This window comes from Lagopus muta, chromosome 4 (genome assembly GCF_023343835.1).
Source record: "Lagopus muta isolate bLagMut1 chromosome 4, bLagMut1 primary, whole genome shotgun sequence".
NCBI lineage: Eukaryota > Metazoa > Chordata > Aves > Galliformes > Phasianidae > Lagopus > Lagopus muta.
The window spans coordinates 18,667,208-18,685,892 of record NC_064436.1 but is presented as its reverse complement, the minus strand read 5'-3'; the positions used below and the strand labels follow the sequence as shown (position 1 = coordinate 18,685,892).

General features: G+C 40.0%; 1 long non-coding RNA gene across 3 annotated transcripts in view; it reads left to right on the top strand.

Moving 5' to 3' along the window:
• The first annotated feature begins 3,821 nt into the window (after positions 1-3,821).
• Positions 3,822-18,685, top strand: part of LOC125692089 (uncharacterized) — a 29,169-nt gene continuing 14,305 nt past the window's right edge. For 2 of the 3 annotated variants that reach the window (XR_007376448.1, XR_007376449.1), the window contains exons 1-3: positions 3,822-3,872; positions 6,441-6,567; positions 7,463-7,533. This is a non-coding gene — a long non-coding RNA (uncharacterized LOC125692089). Of the gene's footprint in view, positions 3,873-6,440; positions 6,568-7,462; positions 7,534-11,406; positions 11,668-18,685 lie in introns of those variants that run through there. The other variant, XR_007376447.1, reaches the window with a different exon arrangement.

Here is an 18,685-nt window from a genome sequence, read left to right as displayed (position 1 = left end):
ACTGCAGACAGATGTTTTCCCTTCTTCAGGATCATCCGAGTGGTGCATCTGTTGCTTCAGCCAGTGGCTATGCCAGACTCGAGAGAAAACACGTTGCTCCTTAAATGAAGACAACTATTAGAAATAAATTAGAGCATCCAAGAGGCTGCTGTGCCTCCCTCCTGTTGAAATGCGTTTCTCTTCTGGAAGCCCTCATCTCATAAAGGAAAGGAACCATACGGCCCTATTCCACTCAACCCCTCCCTCTGTCTTTCTGATGGAGTAAAGCACATGTTTAGTGTCTGAGCTTCCCAGCACATGTTGCCATCAACCTCGCACTCATTCGTTTAGCAAGGAAAAGTACAATGCCTTTGCTGGCGCAGCTCCCTGCTCTGCTCTTGACCAAGCAGATGAGACTGAACTAAGAGCTTAGCAAATTAATCTAGAGCTGGGTGGGATGCATTGGAAGGGAACAACTGGGACAAAGATCCATGTTTCACTCATAACATTTTGTTTGGAACATATGGAAAGAATTAGGAGCTACATTTTTATCTCGATAAGTTGGGACTTGGGAGTGTGTATTGAGATTTATGCAAGCGTGAATTTGGTCTGAAACTTTTCTTCTTTCCTGTTCTTGTAGTTCTTCCAGCTCCTTGTGATTCATTTCGCCTGTGTTCTACCACTGATGGTAGTCTTCCTTTCATATAGGAAGCCTGCCTTGCATGCAGAACAATGACAAGATGACAAAATATAGCAGGTTTAGTGAGGAGCAATCTCTGAGGTACACACTTCTTTGCATCTTTCAGAGCCAGAGTTCTTTTAACATGGACAATTTGCAGGTGTCTATCAGTATCTTAGAAAAAAATAATTTAATATGTGACCGTACAACTTACTGGGATCTTGAAATAGTCCTAGTCCTCTATCTGAAAAAGAACCCAACAGAGGATAAGAGTAACCACCCAGCACTGTTCTGTAGACACTGCACTTAATATAGCATTTGAAGGATACTATCCAGAGACAGTTTCTGCTTTGTTCTCTCCAGTGGCCTGCCTAGGAATCCCAAAGACATATCTGGAAAGTTTTTTCCTTCAATGTGAGAATTGTTTGTAAAGCCGTGTAGCTGAGTTCATCAACTGGATGCATTTTTTTTCTTTATAGCATGCTTCATTTCTCCTTGGCTCCTGCGGCCTCCAAAGGAAACAGAGCATCACTTCTACAAGAGGTCTTCTTTATGCGTGTCTCACCGCATGTCACCTTCAGGCACAGGGCTTTGCCACCTAATTTGGGTCCTGCCATGAAAGCAATTCCTGTGTGCTAGAGTTTGAAGAGCGTAGATAAATGTAATACTAGTATCAGCACGCTGGTTTTTTTTCTACCATTTTGCAGTGATTACTCACTTAAGCTTGTGACCAGCCTTGAAAAAACAGTGAGAACTCTTAAATGATGGCTGTTGGGCGCTGTGGAGAATGATGCTTTCTTTACCAGGCTCAAATGCACATAGGAACCCTCCTTCCTTTTTCTGGAAGCATCCTCACCTTTATAGAAAATACTGCATCTGCAGTAGAGGCTGCAATTACCCTTCTTGAATGTATGTAAGGACAGAGCATTAAGTAATGTGTCTGCTAGCTAAAGGAAATAATATATCTCTACTGGAAATACTGATGTGCATATTCTTTAAGAGTGAGTTACGCACCTGTGAGAGCAGTTTTTAGACTGTAAATATGACCTCAACTTTTCCTACTGCGTCTTAAGCTTGCAGGCCCATACAATGCATAGCAATGCTCCAAATAAGAATAGAAAACTGTGAAACAAAGTAAAAATTGTTGCTTTCTAGCAATCTAAACCTTTATGAAGCAGATTTTGGCTCTTAAATGGAGACAGTAATATTTAAATAAAATTAAATGGGGTGTCCCAAGTTTGAAATCCTAATACAAGAATTAACAGGGAAGAAAAGTCATAAACAAAATATTAAAATATAATTTTAAGTTAAATATGTTAATTTAAAATAACTTTGCATAGTCATTTGAAAGATGTAATTTCAAGAGAGAATAACCAGTTTAAAATTAATATAATTTATTAACAATTAAAAATTATAACACAAGTGGAGGGAGGTTGGAGGTGAAATATTGAGTTTCCTTTGATAGGTAGAGTAATTATGAAGTATGCTTTTGAAGTTCAAGAAGAGAGCCTTAGGACACAACATTTTTTAAAGAAAAAATTGGCTTGCACTCTCTTCAAGTGATTTATTTTGCACTAAGAAATGGGTGTGAGACATGATGTGATTTAAAATGTCATCCCTTGATGGAACTGCTTGAGGGTGACATCATTTTTTTTTCCTCTCTCTTTTTATTTATATATTTGGCTTCTTGATTTCTGAAGTTCTCTATCTTAGGGAATCTAATGAAATTAAGTTGAAATGAATTTTAAAAAAAAGCAAGCCATCAACACCTCTGCATTCCTTGGAGTAAAACTTTCCCCTAAAGTTCAGGAAGCTAAAATCTAGACTCTGGAGGGAGCTACCAGGAAGGCAGAAATTACTCTGCTGCATCTTTGTCATCCATGTTGTTTACATGATGCCTGTGTTTGAGAAACACCACTTTTTCATATCTCAGACAAATAAATGCAACATGTTGTGGAAGGATGGTCTCTCTTCAAAGCAGGTTGTCCCACGCATCTCTGGGTAGGAAGGATCACTCTTCTTTCCTCTGTGTGCTTTTTTGAAGGAGCTCTTTTAAAAGTTGGGGTTGGACTTAGAGATGTTCTTTCAAGTAAGTTTAGATCTGCCTTGCTTGAGTAAGTGGACATTTTTCCCTGAAACGATAAAAGAACAGACCTAGACTTGGGACATAAGAGTTATGTGATATAGTTGAAATTGTGACTTCAGTAACATGTTTGCTTGCACTGGGCTTTGTGAGCAGGAGGAGGCACAGCTGACTTGTGGCAAAGGACCTGAATGACAGAGCTGGTATCATTGAGTGTGTCCAAAGGTCAACACTGCTGGTGAAACGTCTGGAACATCGTGTTATGAGGAGCACGTGAGGGAACTGGGACTGTTTAGTGTGGAGAAGAGGAGGCTCAGAGACCTTATTGCTCTCTACAGTTACCTGAAAGGATGATGTCAGCCTCTTCTTCCAGGTCACTACCGGTAGGGTAGTTGCACCAGGAGAGGTTCAAGTTGGATGTTAGGAAAAATTTATTCTCAAAAAGAGTGGTGAGACATTGGAACAGGCTGCCCAGGGTGGTTTTGGAGTTACTGTCCCTGGAGGTTTTGAAGGAAAGGGTAGATGTGGCACTGTGTGACATGATTTAGTGTAGTGGTGGTGATGAGATGGTTGATGGTTGGGCTACATGATCTTGGTGCTCTTTCCAACCTTAATGATGCTGTGATTCTTTTATTCTATGATACAGCCAAAATACAGCCTTGCTTTGTAGACCAATCTCTTGTCCAACTTTTGCTTAACTTCAGCAGTATTTTTATATACCTTGCTGACAGCGGTGGTGATTTTTGTCATAAATCTCACAACTTTTGTTCAGAACCCTTAATATTGGAAGCAAGGGATTTATGTGAGAATCTGACAGATTTCACTTTACAGTGAATCTCATAGTGTTTTACCTACTGCTAGTTGAACAGTTCTTCCTTAAAAGTTGTAAGGGACCTGTTATGTCACAGCCTAAACTGATGATTGAGAATCTGGTGAAGGGGGTGGCTGGCCCAGCAAGCACAGGTGCAAACAATTCACCTGTTCTTCCCAGATGACCAGAAGGGGTTGACCCTGGATCCTCCCCTTCCTGAGCTCATTTAAGTGCTAGCCTCCAAAGGGGGAGTGTTTTTTCAATGAAGGCTGCTTTCTGTGAGGGGTTGTTCTGTAGATAGAGATCCTTTCACCAGTTGGGTGAGTCAACTTTTTCCTATATACATATGATTATTGATATTCCTAATGGTATTTTATCTGGTGTTGCAAAGAGTTTATCTGAAGCAATTTCACTGCTTCCAAGAATCTACAAAAGTAGATTTCTAGCTCTCAGATCTGCAAGCTGAAAAGCCTTGGAAAGATAAATAGCGTACCTTCTAGAGGTAGGAAATGGGAAGAGAGCAACTCTACTACATCATTATTACTTTCAAAATCACCTGCTAGAATCCAGATCTTGTAGCTTTGGGTGTGAAGAATCTGGGCCATTGATTTTTCACTGCAAGTGTTTCTGCTGTTACTCAAGGAAATCAAAGTAAAGACCATTAAAGTTGCCACAGCTTTCTTTGTGATTTCCTGTTTAACAATACTGTGTTTGTTTGCAGCCTTACCCAATGTGTACCATTGTCCCACCCTTCTGAGGGATACCAGGCTCATGGCAGCCACATTGCTGTGTATTAATTCACAACCACTGTAATGGTGAACAATACTCTGCCAGGTTGATGCAAATTCACTTGATTGCTCTGGATGTTTCCTGCGAGCTCAGGGATTTGTGTGGAGCTTGTAACAGTCCTGGGAGGTGTTGTATCTACTGGGCTTGGATGGTACATTTAGATGTGAAGTAGTTCTGTTGGGCTGATGTATGGGACATCCATCTGTGCTTGCTACCTATGGAAATCCCAACCGAATTAAAAACAAGCAAACAAAAAACCCTTCCAACTTCACACAGATGTGTTCTGGGAAGTCATGGATGCTATTCTTACTCTCTGCTCCACCAGTTCTGCAGGGCTGAGTGACTGAAATAAAGGGGAATGTATTTCATCACCAGCATCAGTAAATTATAATAGAATACACACAGGGCACAGATCTGCCAAGTAAGAGAAGCTGCATTTTTTCCTTGTCACTTTTCAAATAAAATTGCCATCTAATCTAAAATACAGCAGCCTTGCCGAAAGTCTATGAATTCTCTTTGTATGAGAAAGTGTAGCAAAGTTCGTAGCCAGACTTGTTATAAAAACACAGAAGTTAAAAATAGCAGTGTAATCAAGGAGCAGAATCCAGCTCTAAATGGGTGGCCCAGTTTGCTCTCACATTTGAACACTGTAAACACAAATCAGCCCTTGTCTTTTTAGGCTGCTGCTACTAGCTTTTTCTTTTGCTATGGAGAAATGTTCACGCTTCCCTATCATTTGACAACTCCTGACTGCTTTCGCAGTCTTTGTTCATGAAAGATCTATGTCAACTATGTACCAGCATCCCTTTGACTGTAAGCAGCCCATAATTGGAAAGGTATTTCTAATAGAGTAAATTTTCTGCAGACCCTTTGGAAGGAACTTGCTGTGCTTTTCTTCTGAGCCTTCTACAGGACTGTGCTGCTTTGTGTAATAAGAAAAAAAAAATTGATATTACACTGGAAGATTGATTGACTTTTGGTCCCACTCTGACAGTCACTGAGTTATCCATCCTCACTTTTTTTCAGTGGAGTAATTCTGGAAAATTCATCCTACCTGTGTTTCACACTGGGTGGCAAAAGTGACTGAAAGGGGGGCGCTAGAATGCAGGGCATGTGACCTCCTACCTTCTCTGTTGGGGCTGTGATCCACACCCAGCACTTCATTGAAGGGGAGGATATTATACCATTGAAGGAGAACTGAGATTGTGATAAAAGAGAGGAGTTAGAGGTCTCTAAATTCTTAAATCTTTTTTGAATAGGATCTTTTTTTTTTTTTTTTTAATTTTTTTCTTGAAATGCTTAGTTGAAAAACTGAGGTGAACTCTTCATACTTTCTGAGATACTGTAATCCCGAACCTTGCTGGAGTTTGTACTCTTTCACTTTGCAGGCCTTGTCAATGCCTCTTCAAAGCAGCACAGGCTTCTAGCTGCCTATGGAGTGCAAATGTATTTACCAATTGTGCAATACTTCTTTGAGATAAATTTATTGTTAGTAGTATTTTTAACTGTGAGCCTTCTGATAAAGGCTTCTTGGTACAAAAGCAAAGATGCTGTTGGCGGCAGACTATCACAAAAACACTAGGATTGTGGAAGAGTAGGAGCAAGAAACATGTCTTCTACCCTGTGGCTGTGGTGTGTGTGTTTTTTTTTTTTTTTTTTTTTTTTTATGAGAAGGTCCAGGAAGAGATGCAGTGTGTGTTCTGGGGCTCAAGTGTTGCTGTGCAGCAGGGCTGTCCTGCTGGTAGGAAGCTAGTTGTGCTGGATCCAGGCTGGATCATGGTGGCCTGGCCTTGGGCCACGGCACCCCACTGAGGGGGCTGCTTGTGCATGGCAGAGAGTGACTGAAAATGGCAGAAATCCTCCTTGCTCTTCAGCTTTGCTGTCCTGAGGTGGGATGACATTCCTTGCTTTCCTGGTGTGCTGGAGGAGGCCTGTGTAGGCAAGCAAGATGTGGCCTTCTCATGAGAAGCAGGGGCTGAACCGAGGTGTTTGAGGAAACTGTCCTACACAGATAGCAAACAAAAATACTCTTTGGGCTTTCAGATGTCTTGGAGATAAACTTCTCAAGGATCTCAGACTGTTTTTTTTTCCTCCTGCAGGCCCTTTTATTTTCTTGGGCTGCTGCTAATCAGTAACTACATTTTCCTGACTTCGGGGTCATTACTGTGTTTCCTTTGCTGTAAGGATTTAAAAGGGCTTTCCTATCACTGACAAATACCAAACCAGGTGAGACTGCTGCTTGTGGTGTTTGCTGCTGGAGAGCCTTAAATACTCATACCATGCCTGACAGCGTAGCAATTTCAGCTATTTTTGCAAAAATAACCAGGAAAGATCTCTAGTACTTTCCCAGAGGGGAGTGGGCCTGTTAAAAGCGATGAGTAGGATCCTACCTTGTTGCAGTAGCATGTAATCCACTTTGTTTAACCAATGGAAGTCTGCTTTTTTTAATTACAGTGAAGCAGTTTCTGCTGCTCTGTTGCCCCCGCAAGCTGCAGTCCTTGCAGTTTAGGGACTGCTGGCCCCAAAGTACAGGCGAGTTCCTTCCCTTTGTCTAAGGAAAATGGTCCCTCTGGAAGTCAGCGTGATGACCTGGGGTGTAGCAGGTCGCAGTTCACCTCTTTGCACCTCTTAGCTGGCTGCTAAGTGATAGAAGGCTTTGCCTCCACGTGCCTCATCCCCCTGCTGAAAATAGGCATATAGGGATGGCACATCACTGCTGCAAGACTGCAAAAAAATTGCTGTTTGATAACATGGCACGGCATGTTCTAAAGGGTACATAGAGATGAGTATAGTAAAGCTGATCTTATATTTTCTTTAAGGACTTCCAGACACTGCAATTGCAACAAAATTAACTAAAAACTGCTTTTGATGGGTCTCTTCCAAAATCTCCTGCTTGGAAGTCACCTGCTGAGTTTTATGCTGCCTACTCTGGGCTGCTTCTGGTATGGGAGATGGTTCACTGGAAACTGCACAGCATCGAATGGTAGAATAAAGATATACTTTTAATATAAGATTTCTGAAGTGCTGCTCTATTAAATACAGTAAATATTCCTTAGTGAGTACTATAGCTTCATGCCAGTTGCTTGCATCAAAAGTGATTTCTCGTTTCCCTATTTTTCAGCTGCAGAATGGATCAGTATTTAAATGGGTTGCATTGTGTGAACAGAGAATGCAAAAAATGCACAACTTATGGTGAGTACACTGTTATTTATATTTGGTGGTCTGTTGTTTCAGATGATGTGCAGGTAACCTCTCTGTAGTAAAAAGAACAAAACTCTTTAGATTAGGATTCCAGACTCAAGGTATTTAATTATGTGCAAACTAGTTTAGGCTATGTGCATGTATTCTGTAGTTCTCATGCTCTGTTCTAAGACTTATTTCATGCTTATAAACACTGTAAAAGAGTATGAGGGCTACACAGATTCAGAAGAAAATTGTTTATTTCTTTCATATTTGTTCCAGTAAATGTAGCCAGTGCTCTGAAGCCTAGGCCTGTCTTGATGAAATAATAGCTAAGGTTATTAATATATAAAATAAGTTTAAAAAAAAAAAAAAACAACAACAAAAAACCCTCATGCTGAAAAACTGATTAACTACTTCATTTGTTGAAGAAGGCTGCCAAATCCAAAAAAGAAAATAACCCACATTATACCTGTCACTAAGAGGAGAACACCATGCTGTGTGTTACCTGGATGTTGAGCTATTGGATCAGTGTCTCTCAAGGAGAGTTCTGAAGCCACATGGTGTCTCTGGGTACTGGATTTTGTACTTGGACCTCTGTATTAAAACTCATGCAGAGTGACAGCTCCCTATTGGATATACATCTGAAGAGCCGCAAGAGTGCAAGTCATTCCAGCAAGGGTCTGGTATAAATTACACTCTTAATTGGCTCCAGATAAGTCTATTTTGGACTATGGAACATGAAGAACTTGTGTGGCGTACTAAATCTTCCTACTTCTTTCACAAACCCTGTCTTTACAGGGAACTGCCTGTAAAGAAGGGAGTCATAGTCATACAGATCTAGAAGCTGGCAGGCTTTGCATGGCAAAATCCCATTGGATCAGACCTCGCACAGACTGCTATTATCCTACTGGGCACGTAATTTCTCAACTGAGAGACATGCAGTGAGACCTAGGACCTGTATCAGATGATTTGTTTAGATGTAGCAAGATGTTTTTAAGTGGCAGTGTTTATCTTCGTTCTTATGTGCACAGATTAGGGAAGAGGTAGCCATGGTGTAGTTGTTTAAAACTCCAAATACATTTTAAATAATTCAATGCAATGAAAGTAAAGATCAGTTATTCAAAACATATATTTGCAAAAAATGCAGTGTGACAAAATAAATACCAATAATTTAAAACATTTGTTGGCCTTTAATGTTGCAGAATATGTATCTGCAACAGTAATAAAACCTCAATAAACATGATTTAATAGTTTAGTGTACATTTAACACATAAGCATGCTATTGAGCTGAAAAATCAGACTTCAGTTTGGCAGTGGAGGAATGAGTTTATGAAGTCAGCTTGTAAGTTTACACCTGGTTTGGAAGAGACAGCCACAATCATGTATCTAAGAGAAGAAACTGGTGTTTGTTGAGAATCCTTTATCATTTATTGCATTTACAAGCTGGTGCTTCATAATGTGGTTCTCCTTTATATCAAGTGAAGAAATTTTGAGGGAGGCTAAGAGACAGAATGTGAAGCAAATTTTAAAATAGATGGAGGTAGCTGAAAAAAAATTTATCTGAACTGGTAGGATTTCAATTGGTAATGCAGTGTCCAAGAATATTCTACATGTTTTCTGAAAGCTAAGGAAAATACTTCTAGGGACATGTCAGGGTGTTAGAGGTAGAAATATTGCTAAGCTCAATTGTCCATTGGAGTTAGGACTAGACCACCTCCTTGGAGCAAAAGTAAGGGCAGGATTTCTCTAGCTCTACTTTCAGAAGCTCAGCAGCTGAACCCAGTGCCTATGGCCACTGTTGCTCTCTGCTCCTGACAGCCGTGCTCACTATGAACCCACTGCTGCGAGTCTTAATTCCATGCCTGCATCCTAGGTACTGATGCATAAAAAAGGTGAGGTATAATTCTTTTTCCACTGTGAAAGATGCAGTTGGCAGCCCTTCCTTGGGCAGAAGTCCTGCTGACTTCACTGAATGTTCGTTTGGAATATGGACAACAGAACTCACACCAGAAGAACATGTAGACTTGACGCGTTCATAATGTAGTGAAGCTGCTTGCACGCATAATGTTTCTTTCCTGCAATAAAATGACTGTTTTTCAAAATCCACTTCAGATATTGGAAGTTCCTGCCCCACAGTGAGACCGATTCTAGCAGAAGTAAATATAAATGGATGTAATGTTCTGTATTTTGTAGTCTATAGTGTGGATTTTGTCTATGTGCCTATTATATACCATCATAATACAGTTGGCTTCCTTGGTAATAATTTTTGATTATTGTAATTTGAAGACTTGTCTACATGAAGTACTGAATAGAGGTGTGAACATGAATCATGTTAGCTCTTCAAGCCCCTGTGGATCCTCTTGCCCTGACTGCATTCATGAAGTTTGGGCTAATCCACTTCCAAAGTTAATTAGCATGCTAACTTGTACTGTGCTAATCTTCTTGTGGTCAACAGGCTAAATTGATATTACTTTCAAATCACCTACCTCCTCTTTCTGTTTCATTTGTTACTATTATATAGTGGTGAGAATATAAGCTCACTGTTTCTGAAATATTTGTAGTCCCAGAGCTTTGCAGTTAGAACTCAAATGTTTCATGTTATGCTTTTTCTATTTCTGTGATGATGAGGGAACTTATATATGTGTGGAACTCCTAGGACCTTACAGTGAAGAATTTTAGGTGAGCCTCGATCTTCCATACTATCGAATGCTATTTTGCGTGCTTTTATGAAGAGGGTAATGCAACACAGAATGCTGTACATGGGTTCTTCCAGCTCTGAATTAGTCTCTTTTATCTGTCTCTGACCACAACAGATGTTGGCAGCCTTTCTATTCCATATCCTTAAGTCAGACTAAGAATATCAGTTCCGCTTAGGGAAGCTGTAGGGGAATAGTTTAACCCTTTCAGGAGGCTTTTTTTGTGTTTTTATTTTTCTTTCCTTTAAAATTCTTGACTTTTAATTTAAAGTAAGATTCAGTAAATGCTTAAAGTGGCAACCACATCTTTGAGGGAGTCCTCAGTTTTAATTTCATAGTTGAATTAATTGGTTTCTTTAAATTTTCTGTCAGTTTCCTTCTCATCAGGGACACACAGATGGAGGTTAAAAACATCACTGCAAATGTTTCTAATATAAATTTAGCAAAGGAATTTGGAATGGCAGTAGAGCTGTAGAAGACTTGAGTGTAATCTTCAACATTTAGAAGGTACTGTTTTGCACTATAGATGGTACTAGCCATCTCTGGAAAACTGTTCCTCTTGGACTTTCCAAATGAGTTTATTATAGTGTACTGATAATGGTATGAAACCTTATTATAAAGGCTTATGGGGAAGTAACAGAACTTTCCTCATAGGTAGAGTTAACAATTTTCATTTACCCAAATTCTTTTCAGGATAACCTTGGACTATTTGCTTTTGTTTTAAAACTCAAATTCAAGCAAGAAATACAAGCCATGGTTATATCCCTTAAATTAATTACAAATGCAGATATTTGTTGCTGTGTTTTATTTAGAATTCACATAAAAGCTCATAATAGAAAGGAAGAATATAGTTATATATTAGAATAAACTCTTCTGAATTATTAGTTATGCGTCCACAGTCCTTGCAGTCTGCTCACTGCCCTTTGAGATTACTGGCCATCAGAAAGATCCTGACAATGCCTAAATCAATGCAGCATTCTTCTTACCATTCTGCTGCTGCACTCATGCCTCAAATGCAGCCCTGTACTGCCTGATGTCTAGCTAGTTACATGTATTCAAGTGAGAGGGCTGTAAGGATCTAATTTTACTGACTGACAAGAATTGCAGAAGCATACACAGCCTGCTCATATCCTTTGTGGAGTTGGAAGCAGAGCCACCTTTTCATTTCTTTTTTTCTACTGCACAGAGACGCCATCACATATGTTCTGAGGCTGATGAACTGAAGAGGTCTGGGAGCCACATGTGACCAGCAGAATGAGCACCAGCCTATAGTGCAGTTTCAGTGGGAGATGAATTTTGGGAAAGTTCCCACAGAAATCCCATTGTAGCATTTCTGTTCTTACTGGGCCTGATTTCATTTATTCTGAAGCTTCCTCACATATTTCTGGCATTGCACTGAGACCTTAACATGGGCATAATGCACACTTGCAATCTCATTAATGCTCTTTGGCATTGCCAGAAGGGTGTGAAAGGGCTGTGCATGTCAAGGAGAATCTGGCCCATCGTGTTTATTCATGCAGTAGCTTCTGCTGAGTCACAGTCTGCCTCACAGCCAGGAAAAGGAAGGGCTTGTTTTCATTAGAGGACATCAATACTATCTGGTGGTTGCAGAGCACCGGAGCGCAGAGTGTGTTGAGGGGGATCACAGAGGGCTTTCTGGAACTCAAAGCAGCAATACTTTAGTGTGATGAGTGACGCAGCTGGAAAGATGATATTTTCAATCATACAATACAATGGTTTATCCTGAGGACTTAATCTCCCAAGTCTGGAGTGTGGGGATCGATTGCTCTTCTCCTGGGAGAACAGAAACAGAAGACCTCAGGAGGCTGTGACAACTATGCAGCAGACAGGTCTTCAGCCAGCTTGCTTATGAAATGTGGGCAGTGCACTCTCAGAGGGCAGATGTGCAGCTCTGGTCCCTCTGAACTTCTTGCCTCTTCACAGTGGGGAACAAGAGTAGACTTGGAAAATGGAGATAAAAGAAAATTTCCCCCAAATTAGTTTTTTGATAGGTTAAGTTGCATGGTTTATAACAGATTTTTAGGGGAGTATGGTGTGGGAATGGAGTTAACAGGAGGTACTGAAAAGTAAAAGACTGTTCTGAAAGTAGTGGCAACAGGTTGGGCTGTAGATGGGTTCCTGCTTGAGCAAATGGGAACCTGGAGTCGCTGCCTTCCAGCCACCTGGCAGGAAGAAGTACAAAGAACAAGCAAGGGTACCTTACAGGCCTTCTGATACTAAGAGGGCCCTAATGTTTAGGGGAATGAGGGGTGGTGAAATCTAGAGTTGCAGGTCCTACCTCTGAGTGAGCTGTCCTGACCTCTGATAGAGGAAAAAAATAGCTGATCTTACTGTTGTTTTCTCAGTTGTTATCTATGTGTTTTTATCCTTGAGGTTAGTAATTTGGGGAAAGCTGCAAGCCAAGTGTTTTAGAGGCAGTTGCCACCACTTGTGAATCCCGCATGCCTGTTTGTAGGACAGAGTGGAGTTACATTTTCTGCCTCTATGAGTGGTTCCTTGCTTACATCATGCTGTGCAGTGCCCACTAGCACCATGTTCTTGGGCACTGTCCTGTCTACTGCTAGGTACTGTTAAAGGCTTCCCACCAGCATGCCTTGTGAAAGACCCCTCAGACTGAAAAAGGCTTTGAGACCAATTGCAACAGTGCTCTGTCCACTTTCATTTATAAGCAGGATGTAGCTGTGGCTGCTGTGTACCTTCTATGGTTTTGTAGGTTTGTCTGTTTGCTTCATTTGCTTCTACTCTCAGCTCTCATAGATGAAGCATTTCATACTGGAAAAAATGTTTTGTGCCCAGTGAAGTGGCTTTCTTTTCACCATTATAGAAGAAATGAACACTCTAGTATGGATGCAGACTGAATTCTACCCTATCATTCCCTCTTTGCTGTCAACCTGAACAGATCTTTCTTTGCCGTAGTCTAACTCCAGGCACAATGTCAACATATAAGGAACAGATCATGAAACCTCTTGCTGTGGTGAGTGAGGCTTTTAGAGTACATACCCAAGTAATTTTTCTGAGAACTGATCTTTCATGTGTAGTGTGTGATTTAAACACGAAGATGTCCTGTGATTGCCGTAAGATAATATTAAGTATTTTTAGAGCATGCCAGGCCTGTTGGTGAGTGTTGTCCAATAACTGATAGTCAGAGGGTTTCTCAGTCACTTGTGGTGATGTGGTCTTCCTCTTTGCAGGATTATCAGTCTTTTAAGTGGGATCTAACAACTTTACTCAAAAGAGTGGGATACTAGATTCAACCAAGAATACTTTGAAATTATATTTAACCTAAGGCTTTTACTGAACAGAATACGAAGGGATAATATTCTCTTTCTCTCTTCTTCAAACTTATATGCACATGATTACTGCATTATTTATCCATAGCTAAATACTGTCTAAAGCTTTATATTTATTCATCTCTATTGCAGTTCTGCAGTAAGAGACTTTTAGATTTATGTATTGTATGTGCTTACTGTTAACTTCTATATTTCATTCATCTGTATTTTTTCAGACATATAATTCTAATGATTCCTCCTCTTGTGCTTAATAAACATCTAGTAGCTCATTGAAGAGTATGGAAGAAAAGGTGAAGTTAAACTAAATGGCTTACTTGTGAGCAATACTCATGATTTCACATGAACATTTGATGATGGTTTTCTCAAAAGGGTTCCTAAGAGCATCCTGCAGTCACAGATCATGCTGCTTCCACTCAAAAAATGGTTGATTAAATACATATCTCAGATTTTTTTTTTTTGTCTGTAGCTTTGTTATGCTTTCTGAATCTTTGGAAAAAAACTTCTACTTGAAAGAGTCCTGAGGTTAAACTCTGTTATTAGCCCCCAGATACGCAGTTTCATGAATGGGCTACTGAGTTTCTTAACAACATCTGTATCTGTTGGTTCATACAAGATTTTTGTTTTTATGTTGTTCATTATGATCCTCAGCAGCGTAGAACTTGTAAATGTTGTTTCAATTGTGCTGTTAGTTTCATTATCTTCAGCGTAATCTTTCTTGCTGCAGATTTTTGTTCTTGGATTTGGCTAGTATAACTATTTTTTATGTACCAATGATCTCTGTTAAAGACAGACTTAGCTTCAGAACCAAGCATAAGTTAATGCTGTGGTTAAGAGGGGCTTTAGTAGCATCCCTGAGACTGACCACTTATGAGTTATTAAACAAATCTATGCAACTCTGTAGGTTGAAGTCCAACTCTAACACAGACGTTCTGCATTTCTTTCCATATCTCAATCACCTCAGTCTTCTTGAAAAAATAGAATTGGAAGAGAATAGCAACTCTTCTCTTCCTACTCTTGCCATCTGATGATTTAGCTACAGATGGTGGTTGACTATAACTATGAACAGCCTGTTCCCCAGTGCTTCAGAAAGTCCATGTAAGAGAATTAAGAGAATGGATGAACCAGAATCCTGCTGGCTCCTCACTGATGTAGTGTAGGGCCCAGGAGCTGCATTCCTCCCTACCTCTGAGAAGTTTCAAGGGTACCTGTGTGTCCAGTTCTAGGAATACTGATCCTTGGAAGTGGCAGTACCTTATACACAATTTTTGTATACCTCTTATGAAGTGATCTTGATGTCCACCTATGTATGAGGGAATTGTAGTTGCTAGCAAATAGTATTTAGTGATAATAATTAGTAAATTTGTAGTCTAAGGATTTTTGTTTTAATGCTTCATTTAAATTTTTGGAATGGTAAGTTTAAGGTAATAAATTACAATCATAGTGTTTTTTCTTTTACTTGCTTTGTTCACCTCCTCTAAATAACGTCCCCCGGAACTTGCTTGAAAATCTTCAGGACAGAACCTAGGTGGATAACTTAAACTGCAACCTCAGTATTTCCTTCCTTCTTCCCTACGTACCTCTTTAAATATCATAAATGCCCGATGTACAGAAAAGGTTTAGGGATAAACTAGATCTAAGAAGTTACATATCATAAGCATGTAAATCTAAAATAGGATATTTCTACCATTAGTGATAGATATTCCAAGTCTCTCAAAGGACTACCCAAGAACTCCTTAGGGCTAGGAAGGAATAAGATGATGGATGTTAAAGTAGTGTCATTTTTAGGCATTTTTCAAAATAAGTGGCTATTTTTCTTGCCATTTGGGAGCTATGCAGCAGGATTAATGGTAACTAATGCGCTGTAGGTTTAGACCAACATGCAATTTTAAGTCTTTCAAACATTATCTGGTATTGTAAATAAATAGGAATACATAATCACATGACCTGATTTGTTGGTGTGAGGACGGGATGCTATCCTTAGTAAGTAGCTTATCACTCAAAATAATGTCAGGAAAGAAAAGTTTTCCTGCGCACACACTCAAGCATTCCATATGTGCTGTATTTCACAGTATGTTGCTATGTTTTGCGCTTTCCACACGTGCTGTTACTGGCGAAGTTTACCAACATCGAGACACTTTACAGGTGATTGGCTGCATACATACTACTGCTGGTGATCCATGTGTTATTTTAGTCAAGGTCATGGGGAAAACATTAGTTCTATGTCTTGGGGAAAAAAAAAAACCTGTAAGCCTGGTAGTAGAGTTGCTTTATAAAACAGCTGCAAATACTTCTTCCAGCTGCCCTTCTTCTGCTTTTTTTGAGTCCATTATAATATACGCAAGATCAAAAGTAAAATTTGGCAGTTTTAACTTCAACTGATCCTTTCTTTGTCCCCCCAGAAAAGTGAAAATAAAGGAAATATAAAATAAAATTAAGTGTCCTAGGCAGGCAAAAACTCAAATAATCAAGATAGTTGAGAAAAGAATAGTACTTTCAGTTTAGAAAATACGGCTATTAAAACAAGCAAGGAATAGACTAATTATAGTTGTAGGGCACCTCTTCTATATGAGTTGCAAAAATGAGGATAATAGTCCACACTCAGGGGAGAGAAGGGGAGTGGAGGCTGAGGATGCTCAGCTGGTGAATCAGGCGAATAATGATACTTCAGCATGTCTAATTGTCTAATGCTGTAGAGTGTATAAACTAGGGCAAGCTGTATATTATACAAATTAAAAGGAACCCTAGGCTGTCTTGTATGAGCTCTGCTCTACTGCAAAGGAGTTGCTGTAATTTTGTCTTTGAATGATCTCCAGCAGTCCTCTCTTCCTTGCCTTCTGAGATTTAAGCTGGCAAGTCCCTTAAATTGCATCTCTGGATGTAAACTAAAGGTCTTCCTTGGGACCCTTCCAAGTCAGTGTTCAGGGTGTTCCACATAGGATGCGCTAAGGGAACAGGAATGGTACTGGAATGAGGAGGTTGTGTAACATCTGGCTTTGGGCACTGCAATTGCTTTGATTCATTTCCTTACAGTGAATGCGGAGATGGACTATTCAGTGAAAGGTTTCAGATTACCTAGGCTGGATGTCTACCTCTTTCAAAAAAAAAAAAAAAAAAAAAGCTTTCACTATGGTCATTGCAGCATCTGTAACATGTGTTCTAAACACATTAAGACATGTATAAACCCACACTCTCTTGTTTGAGGAACTGCTGAGTGAGGGCCTTGTTCTTTGAGGAAAGGAAAATAATGGAGCTACCAAAGTGTAACAAGTTGTGAATAGCAAAGAAAAGCTGTGGGAAAGTCTATCCTCCCTATGCCATTATGTGCTGCCTCCCAAGTTGCACAACAAACATGGGAGATGGCCAGCTCTGCCACTACGTTGCCTCCATGGATATTTACCTCTGCTAAGCATAATAGCCTATCTCTTCCTCCCTGTGTACTTTGAATCTATTTTTTAATCTTAATTCAGTTCCAGGGCTTTGGTAAAGTTTAGCTATCCTGCTAAAGATCTTAGATTAATTCAACATTGTTTTTGAGTGGTGGTAATAGATGCCTGATAGAGAAGTTAAACTGTGAAGTAATTTTTCTGCACTGAAAAGGGCTTGGGACTGTTGTTCATCACTGGTTTTCCTGTACTGGTCACTGTGTCCACCTCATGTCCTGGTAATGATCTGCTTCAAGGTTTTCTATTCAGCTGCTCAAGTGAGATGCAAACAGGCCTTCTGTGTCTCATGAGCTAATAGTAAGTTTCAGCCTTTTGTTTTATATCATATTAACAAATCAGTGCAAAAATTAATGCAAGTTAATTAAGTAATTGTTTAATGTGAGAAGCAATGGCAGTCAGTGCAGGATCTGCCTGTGGCATACAGGTAGAAGGCAAGCAAGTACTTAGGTACTTCTTTTTGGTAGCAGCATCTTAGTGCTGAAGCATGGGAGCAGCAGTGCTTCCACACAGACAGCATGTGAAATGAAAGGTGTGTGTAGAGATGCTCACAAGGGCTGAGACAATCATGGCAGAAATGTTATCTCTCAATACTCATTGATCTGGGTTACCTGGATCTCTAGAGAGACTTGCAAAATCCTTGTGCTTGGGCAAGGTTAAAATCTTGACTCTTCTCCCCATGAAAACGAGTTGGGTTGATCCATAATTTTGATATTTAGACTATCAGGCTCTTTCTGGTTCTCTTCAAGACCAGGTGGGTAAATGGGAGAAGGCTGAAACCCATGAGAGGGCCTGGATCCAAAGGATTTCCTGGTTCATGCTGAAGGCTTACTAGACAGGGGTCAGGAAGCAATAAGATTGGAGGATGTTTAGCAGAAATGACCAAACTTCTGGACTGCTTGATGTTAAACTGTCATGAATTGAAGCTCACAGTCAGATGCCCTGTGCAATGAGGTTTAAAAGTAAGAGCCAGCGCTCTGTGAACATCCAGTGAAAAATCTTTCTATTTCATGCAGGCAAATGTCTGCATATGCAGATATTTGCATATGTATCTAATTATCAAAACTCCTTCTGGGGTCAGAGTAAAAAGAAAGCCACAAAACCAAATCTTTAAACAGCCTGACATGAAACCATAAATCTCAGCACACCCAAACTTTGGGGGGAGTTTAAAAACCTTATCCCTATTTGAATTTTGTCTGTAATACACATCTCCTCTATAGCCACAAGTTCAGTACACTTGTGCCTTTTAGTAGTTATGCTAGAAAAATACCTAGAGACAGATTTGTGTAATTAAAATCCTGATTACTGAGGGGATCAGCATGTGATGAGGCAAGAAATGGTGGCTAATATCTGATGTTATCTTGCAAAAGAAGAGCCCTAGAGCTTGCATTGGTTTAATGCTCATTTGGCTTCTCATACGTGAATGATACTGATCATCTTCTTGACAAGCACCACTGATGATAAAGGGTGCAAGCAGGAGAATTACTTGTTTTGGTTTGTGTTGCTGAGTGTGGTGTTTAAAATCAGAGAGGGATGTTTGCGTCTGACCTTTCTTTCAAGGGGTGTTTCCAGAGTCGAGCTTTGGCTGCTTGCTTCTGAAGGAGTAGATGTTTCAAAAGCTGGCCCTGTGACCCAACATCACCACTTACCAGTGTGCATCTCTAGGGTAGCTGAAGGACACTGCTGTAGCCAGCACTGATTTGGGTATGTGCTT